General features: G+C 40.7%; 1 protein-coding gene across 11 annotated transcripts in view; it reads left to right on the top strand.

The window, feature by feature from the left end:
- Nucleotides 1–24,803, top strand: part of RBMS3 (RNA binding motif single stranded interacting protein 3) — a 1,098,743-nt gene that overhangs the window by 602,422 nt on the left and 471,518 nt on the right. The gene's annotated exons all lie outside the window — the stretch shown is intronic.

Below are 24,803 nucleotides of genomic sequence, written 5' to 3'. Positions count from 1 at the left end.
AATTTTTATTACTGGCGGTGATGCACAAGAAGGAAATAACCCAGCTTGACTTTCAGTGCCCATATTGAGTTATTAGGTCTAGAAATAAGCAAAATATATTTTTGCTGTAGAATCAGGACATTGGTAGGGAAATAAGAGATAACTATGGAATCCTACAATGTTGTATTTATGGTCTTCTTTCTTCCAAAGTTGAATGGCACCTTTAAGACTTTCTGTTGCCAATCAGCATATCAAGTACATGGATTTGCTAATGTAAGAATCAATCTGATCTTAACCCTAGAATTTGAACTGAAATTGATTCTGCTTTGAGATAAATGGTAGGTAGTATTTACTTGTGTTTCAATTTAATGTGATGTGCAACTCTGCACTTCCTACATTTGATCAGAAAAATTGTGCTAGACACTGTGTGTGATGCTTGGCAGGTCTGAGGAAGAAAGATGTTAAAACACTTTTTTTTCTTCTGTTGTAGCCAATGGAATGTTGAAAAAATTTGCAACTAAGTTAGTTTCTCATAGTACAATACAGTAAACTCTTCCATATCCAGCAGCCCAGAGACCGGGAGGTTGCCAGGTATTCAAATATTCTGGATTAAAGAGGTATACCTAGCAACGCATAATACTAAAGAACAAGATTAAATATTAAGAAACAAAGAAAAATGTATGCAGAGTACTTTATTTAGCAACAACAGTAGTACTGTACACTGTAAACTTATACTGTATTTGCTGTATTTATTTGTATTTATTTTCACTATACTGTACTTAAGGGAAACGTAACTAAAATCTCATCATCATCATCAATAACTGTGGGCTCAGTGCCCGTTTGTGTCTGATGCCTCTCTCACTATTTGCTTCCATCTTCCCCTGTCCAGTGCAGAGTGGCTTACTTTCTGTAGACTAGCTCCACACCAATCTACTACATCGTCTATCCATTCTCTGTGGGGTCTGCCTCTCCTATTTGAACCATCCATTATGCTGAATACCAGGGTCTTGATTTTTCGTTCGTCGTTCATTCTGCAAATATATCCAAATAGTTGTAGCTTCCGTTTTATAACCTCCTGCAGCAGGTTCTCTTTCGTCTGTATCTTCCTATAGAATTCCTAATTGGTGACCTTCTGCATCCATCCTATTCTTAGAAACTTTCTATAACAACTCCTTTCAAACGCCAATATTTTTTTTGAATCTTTCGTTATCACCCATGTCTCACATCTGTACAACATGCTGCTGAATGCACACATTTTCAAGACGCCCAGCTTTGGTCTTAGCTAATTGCTTTGCTTTTCCTGATCTTATCCATCGCCTTCAAACTCGCTCTTGCTTTCACTATTCTAGTTGCTATTTCCTTTTTAAACTAAAATCTACTGATAATTAAAATGCTGGTTATTTGGGAGATCCAGATGATAGCATGCTGGATATGAAAGAGTTTATTGTATTTTCTTTTCCAAATTTATACTGGTAAGATGCTCACCCTTCAAACTGCATTCAGCATTTTTAGGTGCATTTTGGTGAGTGATTATAAAAGCAGATTGTATTATAGTGGAAAAAACAGGAAAAATTGTGAGGTATTCATGCTTGCTGAGTGGCTGCTTTAGCTAACCCCTCTGAACTTTTATATATTTCCATGTTATGTGGTGTGTCATGAACACTGAATAGAAAATAGCCGACTGTGGTGCCATTGGTACTCCTAGTGCAGACTCCATTACACGTGATGTCAGACATTTTGACAAATGTACCAACACTATCAAACCTTTTATCAGTTTAAGGGTAACCTTGTCACAGTAATCTGTCAAACTGTTCAGCTATAACCAAAGGAAAAGAAGTCATCATGAACTCCGAAGTAACCAAGTAAATAAGAAAAAGAAATTACTGGAATTTTTGTTCTTTCTTTTATGGTCCTGAAAATCTCTTGTAACCGCAGTTCAGCAAAAATGCTTTAAATTTATTTGGGACTTTATAAACTGTTACAGCAACAGGTGTGATTGAAAAAAAAGAACCAGAAATCTATAACTAGTAATGGTAATCATCCCTCATTTTTGTATTGTCTCTCTTGGATTTTCACATACACTGAGAAAGAAATCTCTGAAAACATGCCTGCTCTCCATCTTTTATAGCATAGCCTTTTAAGCCCATTCTCAAACCACTTTCATAATTCAGAAATTTGATTATAGCTAATTCGTGCAAATAATATAAATGTACAGAATATTTTAGCATAATTGTGCAACCCCTTGTTACATAGATGTTACTTTTAACTGAGGCAAAACATGTTTATCAAAATTAATATAAACACAATCAACATATATTTATAGGCTGTAGCATGCAAAATGTATAAAGCCCTGTTTTACACAAACAAGTAAAAATCTTTTCCGAATCTTATCATACTCTGTTTTTGTACAAAATAATATGTCTCACTCAGAAGAATCTCAAAATTTTCTCAAAACTATTAACATAAATCACTTTGGTTATCACTAAGGCTTTGGGGACATAAATAAACTATTGCAGTCCTGGATGAAAACAGAGCTGAAAAAATACCAGACAAAAACAAATACATAAAAAATGCAAATTTTCAGACATTTGAATTTTTTGTTTGTTTTTAAAGCAGATTTTTAACTTTTCAAAAATGTTTACAGCATTTAACTGGATATTTTCAATTTTTCCATATTTCTCCCCATTTTTTCTTTATCCTTCCTCTTTATTTTCCTATTTCCCTGTTTGCCACTCAAAAAGTGGTTTATAAAAGGATAAATGGTGATGGGGAATGAAAAAGAAATAGTTGTTTGTTTTGGTCATAAAAGAATGAATGATTTTGAGAAGTAATTACAGAATGAACCTCTCCCATCCTGCACCCTCAGGACCTGACCAGTGCCAGACGAGAGACTTGCCAGACAATGGGAAGTCAATATTGTCTCCCACACCACCAACGCTTCCAGTGCTTACTGAGCTCTTAGAAGACATATAAGGATAAATTACAGCTAAATAGCAGCACAGAACACTGCAGGCCAGGACTCTGGTAGCTGTAAACAAACTTTATAGGACCTCGGGAAACTTGACAAGACTCATGATATGTACTTGTCCAGCTAATTAAAATAATGCTGGATATGGAGTTTGCCAGATGAGAGAGTTACAGATTAGAGAGGTTCAACCTGTACATTTTTAAAAAATAAAAATGGTTTTGTTTTAAAAATTTTCACCTACTGCAGTTGGAAATACAAGTGATACCAAAAACATGTATTGTGAATTTTTAATATATGAATATATGTTAAACTGGTTAAAGCTCACAAGATTTCAAAGTTGTGGTCCAACATTTTACACATTTTTTATGTGGGCTCCTAAATATAATCGCTGAAAATTTGCTTTCTCTTGGGATAACTATGTAGTGTTATAAAACTTGCATGCATTGTGAAGACAACCCCTGCCCGCTGTGCTCTAGCCATCCATTTTTGAAAGCTAACTCCATTTTTAAATGCAACTTAACCTAAAACTTAGCAAGTCTTTGGCTTTAATGCAGGTTTGGTGTAATAGTGTAGGTCAGCATATGTTTGGAGCTAGTATTTAGCGTCTTGTACTTGTAGTACCTTCAGAAATCTTCTTACCATGTCTGTTTACTTTGTTCTCCTTTTTGGATTCGGTATCTCTTTATGCCCCAGCAAAGTTTGGTTTTTATGTGATTCACGCTGAAATCAAAGGAGTGAATTAAATCAACAGCAGACACAATCTAATTGAACCCCAAAACTGATAAATCTGTCAGCCAGTTGGGCTGAACTGTGTGGAAGATGAGCCAGATTTTAGTACTTAAATGCTTTTCTAAGTGCAGAAAGTTTCCTGTTTTGCTGCGATTGCCATCCATGTAGTTTCTTCTCAGGAACTCCCAGAGCCATATTTTCTGTGAGCCAAAGAGTCTTCTTCCCAAAGTGTCATGGATTTGCCTTAAGGGAAAGAGTCAGATTCATAGCTTAGTTTATTTCCTCTGCTTTTGTGATAGGGAAGATAAACAAGAAGAAAATAATTAAATGAGACTTGGCCAAAACCCAAGGAACACAGAGATGAATTTTTTTGCTTATTTTTTCCTGGTTTTTTGGGAGTGGGAGGAGGGGGAGGACAGTGGAGGAGATTTTTTTTGAACGTTCAAAAGTTTCCAAACAGTTCTAATTAAAATTAAGGCTAAACCAAGGTATAATATATCCATAGAAAGATTAAAAAAAAAAAAGGCTGGGGGCGGGGGGAGAGTCCCCACAGTAAAGTCTCCCATCTTCCAAATGAATTAATGATATGATGACAACATACCATATTCAGACAGAGTGTAATGAGTGCTTCGATTGTGGGTGAAAGCTACTGACTGAATTCCCATTGATGGTGGAGCCAACCTTTCACCTACTACTGTCTGCATTTGACCTGTTAAGCAGCAGTTCTTTGGAAGGTACAGTGGAATGTAGAGGTTTCCTTAGAAACTGCACATACATAAAAGCAAGTTGTGCCACAATATGGATACACTACTAATTTGAAGAGAGACCTGCAATCTGTACCACTTGTTCTAATTAGCATCAGTGGGCAATTTTGCATACTTCAGCATGGAGGCCATTGACTGAAGAGGTGAGAGAACATGAGTGTGATGGAGTTGTCTCCCTGGATTAACTCATACTGGAACTATTCAGGGAGAGGCAGATTGATTTCTGCTTCACTCTTGGTGTCAGGTGTTTCTCATTCACTATCCTTTGGCTATTAGTGTTGAGCAGAAGAAACTACGGTCTGAGGGAAAAAAGGGAAATCCTAGGAAGAGCCAAATTTGTGGGAGAAAGTGAAGGATGTGGTTTGTTTTCATTGTCTGATGTACCAATAGAGTCATATCTCAGGTAAAACATAAACTTGGACTAAATAAAATTTATGCAGTGTCCAGTCGGCACAGCGAGGGAACACCCCGGGTTCACACTTGGCTTCTTCAGAAATCGTTCATTCAGAATAGTGGTGAAGCTCTCTGTTAAGAATAGTTGAAGGAAGTTGGCATGGAATGTGTGTCTCTTTATCCTCCTTCCTTCCCTCTCATGCAAGCTCTTTAGGGCAGGAATTGCGCTTAAAAATATAAAGAAGAAAAGAATTAGAACTTAATGTTCTTTAAATTGAAGAGTAATCATGTGCTCAGTAACTAATTTTATGGATTTCTGTGTTATTATTTAAACAAACAAAAAAAGCTAACTAGCCTAGTGATGTGGAAGTAACTTTTTATCCCATCGTAGGAAACCTCGTGGTGGTAGTTATATTACTAATATTATTACAAAATGTTCAGACTTCAGCCTGGGGCCCACAATGGCACAATATAATGTACTCCAATTTTCAGATACATGAATCTTAACTTCAAAACGATTGACTCACAGTTAAACTATGAGTTGAACCTCTCTAATCTGACACTCTAGTCTGGTAACATCTGTGGTCCGGCATGATTTTAATTAGCCAGGTGTTCAGATATCATGGGAATGGCCAAGTTTTCCAGTGTTCTGTAAAAATTGTTTGTTTCTTCTTTGAGTGCTTGTTCATGTCCATTTCAATTCAATGTGTGAGCTCATACGTGCACAATAGACAGAAGATTTTTACCTTAGCAGTTAGCCATAGGGTCAGCCTGGGTGTCAGCCTGAGTGGCACATCCATGGCACCCATGTAATGTCCTGACAGCCCTTCCCCTCTCCAGTTCCTTCTTACTGCCTTTGAGGATAGCTGGAACTCTCCTATGCTTGTTCAGTGAGTGTCATAGCAGTTAGTCAGTGTTGTAATGTAAAAAGGGATTTTTCTATTGTTATACTCAATTCTTAGTTGTTTTACAAGTTTGTAGTTTATTAGGAGGATTCTTTGCGGGGAGCGTATCTCCCTTTCCTTGAATCCTGAGCACCAGGGCATGCTGAAGTCACTGGGCTTTAACATCTATGATACCTGTGTCAAGTGCGTGCACAGGAGTGACCCCCAACCCCCAGCACTTCCTGTCTGAAGTTTCTGGGGGAAAGACATCAAAAGGGCCCATTGCTCCATTTGCAAGACCTTCAAGAACTTTGAAGGACAGAGCACAGCAGCTTTACTGATCAAAGCCACTTTACAGCTTCAGGAACATTTGTCTGCTGACTCAGCACCAAGTCCATCATCTTCAGTGCACAGTGCACCAGCACCAACTTCAGCACTGGCCAAGGACAAGCGGCTGAAGCATTCGGCACCGAGAGATCCGGCATGCAGACACTGCTCTGAATCGCTGGTTCCTCAAAGAGGAGGCAGAGAGGTCACTCTCCTGCCTTGAAACACAGGGAACTGCCCAGAGCATGACCCAAGCAGGGCCACACTTTGTGGGCCATGCTTCAACAGGTCTCTGTGTTGATTCCTGCTGGCCTTGGGTGTGTGAAGCCACGTTCTCTACCCCTGCATCATGGAGACGTTCTGCTGCCATTAATGCTGGAGGCATTTAGAACGGTGAAGTTTTATGTGGACTATAAAACCTTTCACATCTCTGAGACGCAAGTTTCTGAAGCATACAGGTGCCCACCTGCCATCCCAGGGCAAGCCAGCAGTGATGACACACTTGCCCACAGTGAGCTGTGATACCAAAACAGCACTTCCTCAAACACTGCTCCCGTAGTTGAGAACCCTTGGGGTCCAGGAGCACAGCACCACCCTGGTCCTTGGTGTTGCAGGCCTCTCAGAGTCGGACACTGATAGGTGCAGCAGGAGTTCTAGCAGGAGTGAAAGAGCCTCATCCAGAATGAACCAGCAATCTCACCCAGCACTGTGGCTTAGGCAGTGGCAACCTTCCACACAGTGGCCCTTTTGGACACCTTGGGCTTTCTACCAGAGCCAGGGCCAACCACCTCAGTCCCCCTCCAGGTTGACTTCAGTGGCTTCAGTGAGCTTGTCCCTCCAGCAGCACTGGCAATATGGATACTATTATGGGTAACAGACTTACTGGCGCTGTCTGCACCAGAACTGTTATTTCCCTTGGTCCTGGCACCAACACGTCCTTCAGCACGGTCAGTTCCCCCAGCACAGATGTGCTCTTCTGCAGCACTGATTACGCCAAGTATGGCACCAGCATTCCCAGCAATGGTATCACCTGATATTTGGCTAAATGGAGGAGGCTTTCATGGTGTAAGAGCACCAGGGGTTCACCCTGTTGGTAACCCACTGATCTTGGCCATTCTCAATTATCTCTTCTCCCTGAAACAACATGGCCTGTTGTTGTCATCTATCAGGCTTCACTTAGTGGCAATGTTCACCTTCTACCCAGGTACCCTAGGCCACTCTGTTTTTGTTAAACCTATGGTCCACCGCTTTCTCAAGGCATGGAACGGCTCCACCCACAGACACGTCAGCCTGTACCTCCCTGGGACATTAATTTGATTTTAACTAAGCTTGATGGATCCACCCTTGGATCCCTTGGCCTTCTGTTCCCTTCTCTACCTGTCATTTAAGGTAGCTAGTGGCAGTTACATTGGGCAGAAGGGTGTCCAGACTCAAAGGTCTTACCTCAGTCCCATCCTACACGGTGTTTCATAAAAACAGGGTGTGACTTCATCCCCACCCAGCTTTTCTGACAAAGGTGATCTCTCAGGTCCATTTAAACCAAGATATATTTCTCCCTGGCTGTGTCTACATTACAAAAATAACTTTGAAGTAAGCAACTTCAAAGTAGAGCATCTACACACACCCTACTTCGAAGTTAAACTACTCCACTCCCAGGAATGGAGTAAGGACATCAAAGTTGGGCTTTCTACTTTGAAGTAAGGGAAAATGTGTGCAGACTCTCTGCTGGCTCCTTCGATATAGTGCCTAGCTTTGAAGTTAACTTTGACGTTAGTACCTAGTGTAGACGCGTCCCCTGGGTTCTATCTTAAGCCCCACTCCTTGCTCAGGAAGCAGAGCCTTCAGTCTCTGGCTGTTCAGAGAGCACTGGTGTTCCACCTGGACCGGACAAATCCCCTTTGAAAGTTCTCCCAGCTTTCTGTTGCAGTAACAGATATGATGAAGAGTCAACCCGTATCCTCTCAGAGGATATCATCTTGGATTGTGTCATGCTTAAGGGAGCATTATAACTTGGCAGGGCTGACCCCATTTCTTATTACTGCACAGTCCACAGGAGCTCAGGCCTTGTCATCAGCCTTTCTGTCCTCCATTCCCAGTCAGATTTGTAGGGCAGCGGCCTGGTCATCCACACATACTTTTACTGCTCATTACACAGTCCACCGAGGGACAATGCACTTCCTTCAGTCGTGCTGCACTACAGTCAGTCCAGAATTCCAGCCCCACCCCCTAATAAGAGGTTGTGTATCTCTGAATTGGAAAGCACATGAACAAGCACTCGAAGAATTAAAAACAGTTACCTCCCATAACTCTTGCTCTTTGAGATGTGTTGTTCATGTCCATTCCAATACCCACCCTCCTTCTCAGCTGTCAGACTAGATGGCAAGAAGGAACTGGGGAGGAGAGGGGCCAGTGGGGTGCTGCCACTCCAGAGAGTGCCCAGGCTGACCCTACAGGTAGCTGCTGGGATAAAAATATTCCCGCTATGGTGTGTGCATGTGCTCACCTAGTCGGAATGGACATGAACAACACACCCTGAAGAACTGCTTGTTACAAGAGGTGACTAACCATTTTTTGCAGCCACCAGTCCTGGCTCTTCATGTTCTGTGCTGCTGTTTAGCTCAAATTTACTGATAAATGTCTTCTACAAGCCCAGTAAGCAGTGAAAGTGTTGGTAATCCCACTAGACAATAACTGACCTCCCGTGGATCGTCAAACTCTCTCATTCAGCACCAGTCAGATCCCAAGGGTGTCAGAATAGAGATTTTCAATCTTGTGGTAAAAATATCTTGTATTAAGTGCCTGTTACTATAGTTTCTGGTTACCTTAAATGGTTAAAGACAAACATTAAAAATTCTTCTCCAATCCTCAACTGCCCCCTTTCATCAGGGAACCCAAAACCCTGGGTTACCAATGCCCAGAGCATTGCAGAGCACTCCATTGGGACATGAATGTTGTCACTGTAAGGAAGAAAGGAACAAGAATAACTTAGTTAAGCTAACAAATGAACACCTGCGAAATTCTTACTTAGGAAGTCGCCATCATTTCACTGCACTGTGACTGAGTGTCAAAAAGACTCTCTGATTCCCTTTCAAGTTGAATGAACATAAATTAATGCAGGCTTGAGGGAGAGGGATGAAATCTTGTGGTTTGATGCAGAAAACATTTTGTTTATTCTGATGAATTGTAATTAAGGCCCTTGATAGAGGGGAACTTGAGAGTGCTACATAGAAATTGCGTAAGTCTCGTCTGTCGCTGTGTGAAGGGCACTGATCTAACAACTTGTTTGTTTGTTATGTGGGGGAAGAAGGCTTGGAGAAAAAAGCTGGACAAACAAACTTAATGAGCTTCTTCTAACCTGACCCAATTTGGAATTAATTGTTCTCTTTTTGGGGCCTCCTTTGTTCACTAAAAAGTGAGCCCTGGGAACAGGGATTTGAAGTACCTTGGAGCTGGGACTTGAATTTTCCCTCCTGGCTGGTGAATCTGCCACCAGCATATAGGCCCAAGTTGAGAAAGTCAATGGGATTGTTAATATGCTTTCAGATTATGCATTCTTCTGAATGGGGGTTTAAGTAGAGAACTTATTTTCCTGACTGGGGGTATTGACAATCCCTCCTCTTCAGAACTGATGACACTGGTTTAAAAGTGATGAGGTTTAAAAAAATAATTGTGGGTTCCCTTTATTTGCCTGCTGTAAGTCTTTAGAAAGGTCACATTTTGAAGCTCTTCCCCACAAGAAACGCACTTTTTTAAAAAGTGAAAGCTGTTTTTCTCAAGTAATCACCTCAGTCCAGGAATTGAGGCTATTTGTTAAAAAAAAAAAAAAAAAGAAAAGCTAACAGTCAACTCCTTATACAATCCTGAGAACTGGCAAGACTAGCTTTGTCTTATGCTCTGTAACTGTTTTGCGTATGAATTTACATGCACACAAAGGCCCATCTACACACAGAGCCCAAATAAATAATCAAGTTTGATCAAGCTGTTTGTCCTCTGGAGCAAGGTGGATAGGACCATGGCCATCCCCAGTGTAGTAGAAGCACAGAAAACTGTGCCTCCTACATTCTCAGCTACACCCATATTACACTTTCAAGCTGAATTAGGGAATTGGGTGCATGAAAATATGAACTGAGTGTTCAGAGTCTGAAGATTTTAAAATTGTACAGCACCTAGCACAGTGAGGTCATGATCTATGACTAGGATTCTTAGATGCTACTGTAAAGCACATAATTATTATCATCATCGTCAACAGCCATGGGCTCAGTGCCTGTTGGTTGCCAATGCCTCGCTCACTATTTCCTTCCATCTTTCCCTGTCCAGTGCGGAGTGGCTTAGTTTTTGTGGACTAGCTCTGCACCAATCTATTACATCATCTAACCATTCTCTGTTGGGTCTGCCTTTCCTGTTTGAACTGTCCATTATGCTGATTACCAGGGTCTTGATTTTTTGTTCGCCATTCATTCTGCAGATATGCCTGAATAACTGCAACTTCCATTCTATAACCTTTTGCACTAGGTTCTCTTTTGGCTGTATCTTCCTGTATAATTTCTTGTTGGTGTCCTTCTGCATCCATCCTATTCTCAGGATCTTTTTATAACAACTCCTCTCAAATGCCAATATCCTTCTCTTTGAATCTTCCGTTATCACCCATGTCTCACATCTGTACAACATGCTGCTGAATGCACGTTTTCAAGATGCTCAGCTTTGTTTCAAAGCTAATCGCTTTGTTTTTCCAGATCTTACCCATTGTCTTCAAACTCGCTCTTGCTTTCACTTTTCTAGTCGCTGCTTCCTTCTTACAGTCTAGATCATACGTTATGTTGCTCCCCCGATATGTGAACTTCTCTACATTCTCTAGTTTGAACCCTTCTGCCAGAAGCAGTTGGCAGCAACCAGGGTTGGGTTCAATATCTATGGGTTCCTTTTCATCCATCTCACATAGAACCGGCTCAAGCCCCCACCCATAGCCTAGGAAATTCACATACCCCTGGGCACCTCAGAGAATCAATGTTTCACCACTCGCAAGCACAGAGTCTGAGTGTAGCAGAGAAATGTTTAATGGAAGAGGCAGAGAAGTCATATGGCATTAACTTGGGAAAATACTTCGCCCAGAGTTCATAATCAACCCTCAGGTAACTGTCCCAGCTCAAATGGATTGAGCAGTGTCCTTTGCCTTTCAGGCTCACCAGTCCAGTACTTTAAGGGTTCCATTCACAAACCCAAACTTTCTCTGTACCTGCCTTCAAATGTCCAGTATGTGCAGGCCCTGGCGCATCACGCTGGTGCATTCCCTCCTTGAGCCTAAGGAAATGCAACCTTTGTGCTGGTCCAGTGTCCTGCTTGCTCTTGCCATGAGCCCCACTGGTCACCTGCCAGTTGTTCCTGCCAGCCATCCTGCTGGCCGCCCGCTTCTGCCAGCCACCCACTAGTTGCTCCGGCTGGCCGCCCTGCTGGCCACCCACCAGTAACTCCTACCAGCCACCTGTCAACTGTGCTCTACCAGCTGCTTTTCTGCTGTATTGTGGAGTTTGCTGGAGGCAAAACCTGTGATTCCAGCTGTCTGTGGCTTTTCTGGGATTTTTTTTGTTGGAATACAGACTAACATGGCTACCTCTCTGTTACTCGTCTACACTGATCTTCCTTCCTATTCCCTTATCTCCAAATACCATTGTTTTTGTTTTATCAATGTTCATAATCAGTCTATACTGCTACCCTTCCTTGTTTAGCACCTGCACCATTCTTGCTAGCTTCTCTTTATCTTCCTCAATGATAACTATATCATCCACAAGCCTCAAGTTGTTGATTCGCATCCCATGCACAGATATCCCTTCTACCTCTTCTTTGATCTTGTCCATTGATCTCTCTAGGTGCATGGTGAAGATGCTTTGCGATATCGGATCTCCTTGTCTGGTACCTCTACTCGTACTAAACCAACTTCTGATCTCTCCGCACATTCTCACTGCTGCCTCCGTATTGCTGTTTATGTCCTTCAGCCTGTTGATTTGTCTCCCTGATTATTTGAGTGCCAGAGTGCCATAAAGTATTCCTGAAGCATTTAAATGCCTGAGGTTTTGCTGCATATAGTATATACTTAAGATCTCACTGTAGAACTGTCCTCAACTTGTGCTTTGATTAGATTTATTACTCACTGCATCTGTTTCCTACAAATCCTGAAATCCCCAAACCTTCTTACAAAGTCATGTTCCCCATGGAATTGATAGAAGCGTGGGATGATAGAAGCTGCCACAGCAACAGTTGCAGTATGTTTGTTCACTCAGCACCCCCAACTTCAAATTTGTTGTCTGAGTTCAAGCCACCTGCTGTTGTCCAGCAAGGGCACTCAGTCTGCCTCTCTCCTCTTCTGACTCCCCATCCTGCACCAGGTGGATGGCCATGTCTCCTGACCAGAATTTCTCCTGGCTACACACTTCCCTGCCTATAATGTGTTATTCCCAGCGAACAAGACATCTTCGATGTGAGCATTTGCAGGAGGCTTTATTTATAGAGACTATAAAAAGCATAAATGCCTACAATTACACCACATAGCCCTTTCCATTTATTCTTCAGCTAAATGCATTACCAAGAAAACATATTGAAAACAGGAACATAAAGGAATATGCACACATGCTGATAAACTCACCAGAGATAACCCCCAATTGCAACAAGAGCTCTGATCAGTTCTTCAAATCCAGAACAGAAGGGTTTCTTTAGTTTACAACTTCATAACGGCTTTTGCTTCAAAGAACAGTTATGTGCAGGTCAGTCTTTTTTTGTTGATGCAGATTGAGCTGTTGAGCCTGATCTAATGTAATAGGTGGTCACCAGACAATGGTTTGTGGCATAACTTCAAAAGGTGGGGTCAGTGTTGTATTTGGGACTTCGTATTTTCCTTTTTCTTTCCAGGTATTTCCTGGGAAACACATTGTGTGCCTCCAAAGTTCCTTCCAGTCTGGCACATTGTTTAAAATAGATCTTTGAAGCTCAGCAGGCTCCCCAAGGATCACATTGGCCATGTCTCTTCCCTAAAAATGTCACAGATGATCCCACCATAATTCATACATTTTGCTTTATGAAATGGACTCCAGTGAGACTTCAGTTTGATTCAATAAGGTTTTCCAAGGATGTCATCCTAACTCACACCTCTGTCTCTTGTTTTGAAGTGTATGGGTACACATAGGCATACCAATGCCAGATTTAATCTAGCTAACATGGACGGCAATAATAGTGTAGATGTGGTGGTGATGGCTAGCTACCTGACTGCATCCCCAGACTGCCCAGCAGATTAGACCTAAGATAGCTGCTCAGTGCTGAAGCCCATATTGCTATATCTGTACTGCCATTGTTACAGTTGCTAGGAAGATTAGAGATTTCTCCTGCCCATTATAACAGTCACAGTTATAATACCAAAATGATCAGAAAAAGAAGCAGGAGATTCCTTAATTGAACAGTAGTTTCACTCTCTGACTTCCTAAAGGGACTAATCTCCTCCTGATGCCTTTGCCTACTAATGTTCAGTAATTAACGTTAATGGGAGTTATGTGCAGGGTACTGAGGGGAGAATGGAGTCCCCTTTGATCTTGATGGCATTGTGGAGCAAAAAATTTTCCATAATCTCATTCTTTGCAGATAAGATGCAAAGACTGTTCAGTTATTTTCAGAAATATGTTCACCTTATCCTATGAGCTAACGATAGTAGTTATAAGAAAAAGTCAGGAACGCCAGACAACGTGCGCACCACTTTCAGCTGAATGATGAGAGTCGAACAGCATGCCTGGAATTTCTGAACGAGGGGAAGTGGCAGGCAGAATATAATGGCAAAGCTGTTGAATATTATCAGCAGTAAAACAAAAGCCGTATTGTTTTCAGTTCCTAGAATATCGCATACAGGCATTGACACAAGCTCTGCACTATGTAGCATGCAGTGTCCTTCATTTCCAACTATTTGGTAATCATCCAGAATGATACGTGTAACAAGCACTTCTGAGAGTCAGATGAGAAAGCAAAAAGACTAACGTATTATTCAAAAGATGTTCATTGGAGAGAGAAGTTCTCAGAGCTTTAGGTGCTAAGGTAGGAGGTTTACTTCTTTCCTTGTTCTGAAACAGACATGGAAAAAATGGCATGATTTAGTAAGGTTTCATATTAAAATGATGTCAACATCTCGGATGTGAAAAGGTTTATTTTTCTGTAAGTACATACATTGTGTCCCATCGACATATGAGCTGCACTGAGCAAGGACCATCCTTCTTCATTGTTTGGAAAGGGCTTAGTTCAGGAGTTGGTGCTCTTGTATATAAATAAATAATAAGAATGTGAAGCACACGAAGTCCTAAAGTGAGCTTCACATCAAATGCTCCCTCCCACAATGGACTGTGATGGTTACCATGGTGCTTCATGCATGCACAGGTGTTTGATCACATGGAAATCACTGCAGCATCAGGGCCATAGAAATATGTCATTTTGACAGGTTATAATGAAACATTTACCATCTTAACAGAATGGTGGTCATATAAAAATTAGACAAACTTTTCGTTCCACAGTTTCCATGATCAGACACACCATGAACACATGAGACTATAATCTAGTTGTGAAACTTAAATTATATCTGATTAATTCACTGACTCAGGGAGAATACAAATGTTCTAGTTGTTTTGTACTGGGGCCTGGTAGTTAGAAGGAATAAAGAAACATCTTGGAATGATCAGATGTGTTGTGTTGTTTTGGATTTTTTTAACAAGTATTTATTATTATTATTTGTGGTTAGAAACTATTTCCTTATTATGTTTAATAATAATAATAATAATAATGATAATAATAATAATAATTAATAATAAAATACATAGCTTTTGTGTGTTCATGCTCCATGAGTTTTGTCTACAAAACCCCAGTGTCTACAAAACTACCATGGCTACGTCTATACTAGAGAGTTTTGTAAATAAAACTGGGTTTCTGTCAACAAAACTCGTGGAGTATCTGCACACAAAATATGTTTTGTGGACAGAAATTATCAACAAAAAATCTATGTAGATGTTCTGGGGGCTCTTTTGTTGACAGAGCAGATCAAAAGATTGATCCGCTTTTATGTGCAGACGCAATTTGTCGATAGAAGTTTTGTTGGAACATCTCTTGCAACAGTAACTTCTGTAGACAGATGCTTCTAGTTTAGACATAGCCATGGCGAGTTTTGTGGACAAACTGCACAGAGCATCTGTACACAAAATGCATTTTGTCGACAGTCTGTCAATAAAACTTGTCACATCCGCTGACAGCATTCTGCCTCTCCACAGTGAGGAATAATGTCTTTGTTGACAGTTTCTATTGACAAGAAAAGCTGTGTAGACACTTTGTGGGGCCCTCTGTCGACAGACAGGGATTCCAGTTCGCTGGGCAGCCCTGTTTGCTGAGCTTCTGTTTGGCTGTTTTGTGGAGAGAGTGGCCAGGCAGTCTGGCCACACACTGTCAACAGAGCAGTTCGCTCATTCAAGCCACTCTTGTGTGTAGATCTGATCTCTCAACGGAAGTTTTGCCAGAATATCTCTTCTGACAGTAACTTATAACAACAGATTGCTGCAGTGTAGATGTAGCCATTGACTGAACCGGAAAGCTTAGCTTGTTTTATGCAAAAATGGACTCTGTATCTGAACCATCCCTAGCTCTAATTCTGTAAAACAAAAACGCAAATAATAGTCTAGTCCCTAGTCCCTAGTCATCTCTAATGTATCCCTCTGGTTTGCTGTATTGGAATGAGCACTGAGTTTAGGTCTGTCAGTTAGATGGACTACGAATGCGTAAAGTCATTTAGCACAAACATTTCAATATGCAGTTTATTAAATGCATTCTCCACTGCATAACAAATGAATGGCTATATATCACATGCCTTGTCATACAACTAATGCAGAGAGCCAAAGAATTCATACATATATCAAGGAGCTTATTAAAAAAATTAACCCCAACACAGTTCAGAACAGTCCTGAGCCAAACTCAGGCACATGGAGACTAGGTATGTGGAACAATCTTACATTGACTTATGCTACCTCCCCTCCTTTTTCCCTGCTTCTTTTCTTCTCTTTTCTTACTTTCCTATGTTTTCGTTTTGTCTTTATTTTTATCTCAAGGTGCATTCTTTTTTTTTTTCCCCACTCTAGAAATGTTCCTGCACCTCAGCAACTTTAATAATTCTTTTGGGAACTGCTGGTTAGTGACTTACAGGACTTTCCTTGAGAGTATCTTATTAAATCCCATTTCAGCTACTTTACTAGAATTGTTAGACATCTCAGAACCCTATTGCTTTTTAAAAGCTGGAATACAACTGTGAGCACTTCTTAAAGAGACGTGTAGCAGTTGTCCCCTGTGTATGTGGCATCCTCTCAGCTGAAAAGTTAGCAGCTCTCAGCTTCACATGGAGCCCAAGAATGTGAGATTTTTCTACCGTTGCACATTACAGAGTTATATTTGCACCCCTAGTACATAAGGACCATCAGCTAGCAAAGGAGTCCCTCCAGTCAGCACATCAGACAACCAGTACTCAGCATTTGCTGTTAGTGACGAGAAAGTCCATGCCTTCCTCATGAGGGTTTCAGTGAGAGCTTGGCGTGCAGAGGGCTTGCAGGATTGGGCTCCATGCCAGCAGTAAAGTGCTCTTCACTTCATAATGAGGTAGCCCTCTAGTGCTGCTATCAGAAGCCATGCAGCTGGTACACTTAACAGTTGGAAACAATATGTGCAGTAAAATACATTCTCTCATTACAGAGAAATCCACTAATGCTGGCATGAAGAGCTGTGGGTAATTCAATCAGCCTCACAAAAATGATAAATGTAGCATTAAGGAGCTGGCATAGATGAGCAAAAGACAGGAAATGCTGGAGTTCAGGCTTGAACCTTTGTCCTTAGCTCACCCCTCTTGTGCCTTGCTGTTCTGGAGTTGCCATGCCTTGGGTTATTTCATGTATCATATTATGGGATGGATTGGCCTCTTTGTCTGTGGAGGATTTCCACATTGAACACCAACCAGCAAGAAATCCTCGTGTAATTAGATGACGTTTCAGCCTAAAATGTGAATTTCTTGGCTTGGGCAGTTTCCCACCCCTGCATTACCAAAGGGTTACATCAGGGTTTAACCACTTGATGCTTCTGAAGCCTGGACAGAGCTTTGCATCTAAATCCCTTTGCCCACATGCAGACTTGAAGTTTTAGGGTTATTTTAAAAATGGATTGTGCCTGCAAATTTTCTTTTCCAAACTCTCTCTCAAAATATCTCTGAATGCTGTTTATTTGAGTGGGGGAAGGCCATGGAAGTCAGTGCAGCTGTGTCATATTACACCAGCTGAGTAGTTAACCCTGTATTTCTCTGGGGTGAGTGTTCACCTTGCTCTTTAAAATGTTTTCAGTTGAGGAAGAACAGGTGTTGTCACTTAAATCTTATCCATCTCCCTTATAAACAGGGGGTTGGGTTCTGCCATCCTTGTTCAGGAAAAGTAGGCCTTACTCCATACATTGTTTCACTTAAATCAGTAGCAAGAAAGGGATTGCTCAGTGAGCCAGATTGATACAGCCTTGACTTGCAGGAGTGTAAGGGGATGGGGAGCAAAGCTTTCCTTATCTCCATTTTGGTCCTGCTTGCTTTGTGAGTGCAGCTGCAAGTGGGAAAACAGGGCTGTTTGCTTGTTAAGCCCTGCTGCATGCCAGTGGGTAGAGTCAGAATAGATAGGTATAGGCAATAAGGGGAGCTCTGGCTGCGTTCTCTGTTTGCCCGCAGAGGAGTAACCAGACGTGTTTACAGGGGAAAAAACATGCTCCATAGAAAGGAGTGAAGTAATTAACCCCATTCCCTGGTCTCTGCCAGAGCAGAGAAGAGCAGAGGCAGGTAGTTACATGAGATGGAGCAACACTTCCCTTTACACAGAGCAAGATTGAGTTACAAGCTAGTCCAGTGCAGTAGGAGAGAAAGAAAATGACTCAGGAATAATTTTCTCTTAATGCTGATTTTGACCCACAAGAGAGATAGGGACATCAGACTATAACTCAATTTGAATATTCCCATCTGGAAACAGCATTAAAAAGAATAATTTGGTTGTCTTGTAGAAAGATCTTAGGACATGTAAACATATGTATATCTTTAAATCTCAGATGAGAAGATGATTCTCTTCCATCTGTGCTCAGTATGTAAGACTAACAGAGAGATAAAACAATTTTCCCATGAATGTGAAAGCTTGAATAAAAGAGTTATTGTCCTAAGGATGTGGGATGAAAACAAAAACCAACCAATTCTTAAAGTTTCTCACAGACTTCAGACCTAGAATAAAACTAGTTTGGGAAAATGTAGTGGAGGTAGAGCCCAATGAAAATCAACGGAAGTCTTTCTGTTACTTCCAGTGGACTTTGGATCAGGTCCAATGAGAGCTTAGAAGAAAAGTTGGCTGGGAAATTAATAAATATAGTAATTTTGGGGGCTTTGTGGTTTGGATTCTGTTCCAAGATTGTCTCACCTTTGAGTACTGCCCTTATGAGGGTGAAGAGAAAAGGTACCTAGACAAGCAGAATGATTTGGGTGCTTGTGTTCATTTATGGGTGAAATATCAGGGGCATGTTATTTCTGTATGTAGAGATATATGTCTCATGGAGCTGGAAGGGACCTTGAGTCCTATCCCCTGCACTCACAGTAGGACCTATCACCATCCATGACAATTTTTTTTTTGTTTTTAAATCCATTTGCCTAAGGTCCTTAAATTGCCTCCCTCAAGGATTGAGCTTATGACTTTAAGTTTAGCAGGCCCATGGGCTAACCACTGAGTTATCCCTCCCCTGGTGTTATTATAGGGTCTAATCCTGCAAACACTCATTTTATTCCATGGCACTGGCTGAGTGTAAAGTTACTCACATGCACAATTATTTGCAGAGTAGGGCCTATTTCAAAAGAACCGTTTATTTTAGCATCGCTTTATCTTAGCACTGACAGATTGGCCACATATTCAAGGTACCTTGTTTTTCCCCTTCAATAAATGGAATTGGCCATTCTTGAAAGTCTGACATTATCTGTTGTCATAGAGTGGGAACAAAGGGTAAATAGATTTTCTGCGTCACGAGAGGGGAGAGAGGAGACTGCTTTCTAGGACTTGAGACACATCACTAGTAAGCAGAACTTGTTTGTGCCTGCAACCTCCACACATATTTGATAAATTCCAGCTCCTGCAAGTCTTGTAATATTTGGCGTGTTTCCTAAAGCCTCATCTCCTGGAGGCATGAGATGGGGAAGAAGATAGGTTTCTAGTCTTCATGGTTGTAGAGACTGGTTTGAAATTATGACTCAAGGAACCTTTGCAGCAACAGCCTTCCAAACGAGATGGCACAAAAAGAACACCAAACTATTTTTAATCTTAATTTAAGGCCACTTAATTACAGCTATCCAGTGCTTTGAAATAACTGAGACTGTCTTTTGTCATGTGAATCTCATTTCAACACTTTACCCTTGTGGCCTCGGTAAGTTTGCAGGGACCTGCAGGGTCCTGCAGTGAGTAATAAGTAAGAAACTACTCTTGGCGAGACCCCTAAAAAGGTCTGGTTACAATTCTACCAGCAAACCAAAGGAAAAGCTTGGTGGAATTTCCCTGCTATCGATGGAGTTTCTCTCTTCTCAGGTTATATCTACCTCATCCCTGCCAAAAAGAACTTATTCCTGGGGTGCTTGAATTACTTTTGAATAACAGTTTTTGCTTTTGGATCAGATTGCACCATATGGCAAGAATTTAAAAAAAAAAAATCCCCAGAGATAAGATCGCCTCCGACTCCCCTAGAAAATCCCCGTGTAACCCAGACGTCAAATTGCATGGGCCTGTTGTCTCCATGGACAGTCTCCTGTATAATTGGCAGGAACAAAGTATAAATAAGTTCCAGCAGAGTGAAGCGTAATGGTTGGTTGCCAAGCAGTGCTCACTTTCTCCTTCGTTATGGTTATAAAATGATGTTTTTTGTTTAAATGAGGAAACAAATAGATTCTCTATTGTCTTGCACCTCCTCTGTGAGAGCCTGGCTTTCTCTTTTAATAAAGAGGCTCAATAGCCTTGCAGGTGTCATAATGTATGTCCACGCTATCCAGTCTACCGTTAGCTCTTTCAATATATTGTTCAAAGTAGGTGAGGAAACTGCTCTTCTTCCTGTCTTTGACGGGTCTGCTTTAGTCTCTTTAAGGTGCTCCAGATTAGCTCTGCCAGAATCAGCTTCCTAGTGAATATGTTAAAACAGTTTATCCCATAGCTGACCTAGTTGTGTCTCCTTCCTGGTCAGTGATGGCCTTTTTGTGTATGTCTAGACTGCAATTAGACACCCACAGTACCCTATGCCTGCCGGTTTGGGAATGGCCTAGTGGTCTTTTTAATTGCAGTGCAGCTCTTTGGGCTCAGGCTGCAGCTGGAGCTGTGGGACTCTACCACTTCTCCCATGTCTACAGCCTAGGGTGGAGCCCAAATATCTACACCCTTTTTGCTTAAGCACTGCAAGCGTGATTCAGGCCCGTCAGCTGTTTTTTATGACAGTGTAAACATACCCATTCTGCACAAGCCCCACTGTTGATGTAAGTGCAGCAGTTCCCAAAGTCGGTTTTGCCCTCTCTCTGGGTCTCCATCCAGAGAACCCAGCACAGACTTTGACTAAAGAATTTTTGTGGGCTTTGAAACTTTTGCTTGTCCAAGGCTCATTGGTTCTCAAAAGGGCTGGCTGACCACCAGAGAGCTACCAGACGCGCTAATTATGTAGCCTCCTTTGCATCACTTGATATTATCTTGAACTGCAAAGTAAACACTTGGACAGAAAAATAATGAGCTAGATCCTCAGCTTGTGCAAATTGGCATGGTGCATTGAAGTAAAAAGAGCTCTGGCAATTGATGGGAGCTGAAGGTCTGACCCTGGGTGTCTTTATTCCCCAGTTTTTAATGAGACCTCCCTCCTGGAAGAAGTTTACAAGAGTTGACATAGTGGAGCTAATATGGTCAATTATGGCCATCTGTGTTTAGGCAACAGTGAACTGAAAATTATTTACATGATACACTAATGGCTCTGTCATATACACATACTAAGACAGTTTGTAAATGTTACTTACCTGATTAAACATCAGTAATGAAGCTGTATTTATTTACAACTTTTTAAACATGCAAGTTTATAAAACATGTCCTATGTAGCCTATTGAACAAGTCAGTTGAGCAAGTCTATTTTCACTTTGATTTTTGACCTGAGAAATTAGCTAACCAAAGATATTTATCACAGTTCCGCCTTTTCAACACCGACACAGGCTACTTTGAAAAGTTAATTATCACAGGTATTGAAAGCCTTAATTCAGGAAAGCACTAAAGCCTGTGTTTAACTGGAAATATTTGTTTAAGAGCTGTCCCCAACAGAGGTGTTTTCCCCACCAATTATCAAACTGTTTAGACCAGCATTTCCCAAAGTACGGTCTGAGGACCAGTACCAGTCCTTGGAAAAAAAATACTGGTCCTTAGAAAATATACAGATTATCAATATGTACTATTATTACTGTGAATAAATAATAAACATTGAAATTTTATTCATTTTTCATTTTTTATACTCATTTATGTTTTTGGGCCGCAAAAAAGGTACTGTAAAAAAAAAAAAAAAAAGGGTCCCAGTTTATATAAAGTTTGGGAAACCCTGCTTTAGACCATGTGAAAGCTCTGATCCTGCAAACACATGCTTAACTTGACAAATGTGAGTAATCCCATGGACTTCACTGCGGTTTCTGACAAACCTGAAGTTAAATATGAGCATAAATAGTTGGAAATATCAGGACTAATTTCTTGTCAAATTTGTTTCGCCGCCTTCTGTTTAGGCTGCCTCTGGCCGTGTCTACACTAGCCAAAAACTTCAAAATGGCCATGCAAATGGCCATTTCGAAGTTTACTAATGAAGCGCTGAAGTACATATTCAGCGCCTCATTAGCATGAGGGTGGCCGTGGCACTTCAAAATTGATGCGGCTCGCCCAGACAGGGCTCCTCTTTGAAAGGACCCTGGCTACTTCAAAGTCTCCTTATTCCTATGAGCAGATGGGAATAAGGGGACTTCAAAGTAGCCGGGATCCTTTCGAAAAGGAGCCCCATCTGCACGATCCGTGTGGCGGCGAGCCGTGTCAATTTTGAAGTGCTGCGACCGCCCACATGCTAGTGAAGCGCTGAATAGGTATTTCAGCGCTTCATTAGTAAACTTTGAAATGGCCATTTGCATGGCCATTTCGAAGTTTTTGGCTAGTGTAGACATAGCCTCTGTGTTATACAGTTGCCAAAAAAGGAAGAGAGACTGAGAATCTTTTGGTTTTAAAAAACATCAAATCATAATATTTTACTCAATTAAATTTTGGGTAAGCATGCATGATTTTGTCCACATAGTATAAAACCTAGTCTAAATTATTTCCACCCCCCCTCAAGTATATGGCATCCAGAATAAAGTGTGTTCCAAAGTGTCCTGAAGGTCAAAGTTCAGCCCATGGCAAATGAATGAAGCTGACATTTCAGCCTTGAAAATATATTGAATAGAAATATTGAACAACATATGATACTGACCCTGATATTAATTTTAAAATCTAAAATAACCTAGAGAAACATTTATATTAGGAGCTGCAGAATTATTTTAAAAAGCAGCCAAATACCTGGAATTTTATAATTTGTAAATAACGAAGGGCAGCTCTGTGAACTCGAAAAGTCTCAGTCACACATTTGATTCAAATGCCCTCTGTATGAACTCTATGAAATGCTTTAGTTTTAAATGATCGGTCTGAGTTCACAGTCACTGGGGATATCTGGATTTCTCTCTTTATTATTGTTATTGTTAATAATACTATTTTATTTTTGTTGTTGTTACTGGGGATGTGACTTCAGAGATCCTTTTACATTATGCTGTTGCCATATAATTCTTTTAAAATTAAGTTGTTTTAATGATTGACAGACAATGTGCACAAGCACTGTACGGGCAGAGTTCCTCTGAATAATGGGTTTTTTGTTAAATGACTGAATACTTTAGAGATTAATATCACAGAATTCTAGCAATTTGGTTTATACCATCTCCAGTTTAACAGTCAGTCCTACCTATGTGAGCAATACTCTGAATGGAAAATCAGACACATTAAAAGTACAGCACATCATGAAAGAACTTAGAAAATGCAATCATTTGGTACACAGGGATTTTTTTTGGTCTGTTATATTAAAATTCATTAAATCAGTATATTCTCCTTGGCTATGTCTACACTAGCATTCCTCTTCTGAAAGAGGCATGCAAATGAAGAAAATTGAAAATGCAAATAAGGCACAGATTTACATATCTGGCACCTCATTTTTATATTGGTTCGAAGAAGAAAATAGGAAGAAGGGTTCTTTCGAAGATGGGAATTACTTTCGAAAGAGCTAAAATTACACTGCTTTTCTTTGTTCGAAAGAAGAATATGCAAACAAGGTGCCAGATATGTAAATCTTTGCCTCATTTGCATTTTTAATTTCCTTAATTTGCATGCCTCTTTTGAAAGAGGAATGCTAGTATAGATGTAGCCCTTGATTTTTGAAGACTTGCTTATTTATGTTGTTTCAGCCCTATGTATGATTCTGCATGATAGAAATTATAGAAATACAGAGCTGGGGCAGGTACCTCATGAAGTCGTCTATTCAGCTGCACTGAAGCAGAATTAGGCATACCTGGATCATCTTTGTCTTACCTCTTCTTGAAGACGTCCAATGACAGGGATTCTACATACTCCCTTGGAAGCCTGTTCCATTGTTTAGCTATATAACTTACATTTCCCTTGCCACCCTGAGTGGAGGTGGCAAACAATGATGATCACTATCATCTTTAGAACAACCTTCTATTTATTTTAAGAGTGTTACTGAGTCTCCTCTCAGACTTCTCTTTTCTAGGCTAAACATGCCTGGCATTTTCAACCTCTCCGCACAAATTGTGGTTTTCTAAATCTCGTGATATTTTTGTTACTCTGTGAACTCTCTCCAGTTTGTCCTCATATTTCTTAAAGGTTGTGCCCAAAACTGGAGGCTGTGCCCCAGATGAGACTTCCCTCATGCCAAGTAGAGTGGGCCAGTCAGTCATCTCCCATATCCTACATAGGGTACAGCTGGGAAAACCCAGAATGGTATTTGCCTATTTCACAACAATGTCATATTGTTGACTCTCAATCAATTTGTAATCAACTGTAACCCCCGATATATCTTTTTTTTTTTCAGGGCAGCTGCTTAGCTCATTGTTTCCCACATTATAGTACTGAATTGATTATTACTGATTTCAGATCAATACTGCAATTTATCAAGATTATTTGCACTTCTAATTCTGTCCTCTAAAGTGCTTTCAACTCTTTCCAGTTTGGTATCCCTGCAGATTTTATAAGTCCACGCTGCCTTCCAAGGCGTTAATGAAAATATAGAACAGTATACTGGGTCCAGAACCTAAAGTTAGTTTTATGGAATTTATGACAGTCAGTCTATTACTATTTTTATATTAGGTTCTTAAATATTTCACTAATGGGGGATTATTTTGGGTATTATATAATTTCCAAATGATAGATTTAAAAGATTGCCAATAGCTGTCCCGTCAAATTACTTATACTCTACAAGAAGAGTTCATCATTAGAACTACAGGTTTTCTGTGTTCTCTGACGATAAAATCCAGAAATTGCCATACTTTTTCCAACACTTGGATCTAAGTATGGTGAATTTAGCCAAAGGCATGTTTATACATTGCTGCCTGAAAAGGGCATATATTCA

This window comes from Carettochelys insculpta, chromosome 2 (assembly GCF_033958435.1).
Source record: "Carettochelys insculpta isolate YL-2023 chromosome 2, ASM3395843v1, whole genome shotgun sequence".
Classification (NCBI taxonomy): domain Eukaryota; kingdom Metazoa; phylum Chordata; order Testudines; family Carettochelyidae; genus Carettochelys; species Carettochelys insculpta.
Note: the sequence above shows the minus strand (reverse complement) of the source record. Positions and strands in the feature narration are given on the sequence as shown.